Source organism: Puma concolor, chromosome A2 (assembly GCF_028749965.1).
Source record: "Puma concolor isolate L17-30 chromosome A2, mPumCon1.1.hap2, whole genome shotgun sequence".
Classification (NCBI taxonomy): Eukaryota; Metazoa; Chordata; class Mammalia; order Carnivora; family Felidae; genus Puma; species Puma concolor.
Window position 1 is genome coordinate 140,354,858 of NC_141668.1, and position 1,304 is coordinate 140,356,161.

Below are 1,304 nucleotides of genomic sequence, written 5' to 3' on the forward strand. Positions count from 1 at the left end.
CACACAGACATATACATCTACATGCTCTGTACACATCAATCCTGGAGCTAGTCTCCAGAGGTTAGAGCACAAGAGGAATCTTTGTGTGCTTTAGTTAACCAAACATCATGCAGAAAGGAGGTGGGGGAGTCCACATACAGATTTCCTTAAGGTAAGAGCGTCTAGTCAGCAGATTGATGGCCTAGTATATTAGTTACATCCGTCAGGACAAGGGGACAACAGGAACTTGAAGCATAAGACAGCTCCAAAGGCACTGATTCCTCTCAAAACCATCACACAGGACAGGGGTCAAACATCAAGACCTATGGAAAGCTGGGCAAGGTAAGAACATTTTTAACAATACATAAAACTTACTGGTGATATAGTAATATACTGCTAAGAAGGGATAGGGCGCCTGGGTGGCTCAGTCGGTTAAGCGTCTGACTTCAGCTCAAGTCATGAACTCACACTCCGTGAGTTTGAGCCCCACGTCCAGCTCTGCGCGGACAGCTCAGAGCCTGGAGCCTGCTTCAGATTCTGTGTCTCCCTCTCCCTCTGCCCCTCCCCTGCTCATGCTCCATCTCTCTCTGTCTCAAAAGTAAATAAAAACATTAAAAAAAAATTTTTTTTTTAAAAAGGGAAAGCCACACACTATAACTGAGAACATCTAACCTGACGGAGTTTCATCCTGATAGAGGAAGACAGGGGCCTTAGGTAATGCGGCCATACCAAAAGCATAGAATACTTAAGGCAAATGACACTGTGTGCAGGCAGGGGTGTGGGGGCAGGGGGTAGCTTGATGATGCCACAAACCTATAGGACTTAGGAGTCTAACATTCTTCTAGGCAAGGGGTCAGCAAACCACGGGCTATAGGTCAAATCTACCCGCTGTCTGTACACACCATGAGCCCAGAATGGCTTTTACATTTTTAAATGATTGAAAAAATAAAAACGTATTTCATGGCACATAAAAATTATATGAAATTCAAATGTCAGTGTCCGTAAAGTTTTGGTGGAACACAGCCACGGCCATTTGCTTATGTCTCTGGCTGCTTTCTAGATGCACTGATAGAGTTGAGCAGGTATGACAGAGAGGATGGGGGTAGGAGAGGTGGCTGACAAACTGGAAAATGGCCTTTATAGAAAGTTTGCTGACCTCTGTTCTAGGCCATAAAACCATGTAGTTTTTTAATGGATCACAGCTCCAAACCTGTGCCTGCTTGTCGGCTTGGCCCCTAAAATACCCAGCATTTAGACATAACCTGCCAGCCTAACAGAGAATGCAACCCCACTGTTAAGAACAGCAGACAGGCCCTGTAGATGCT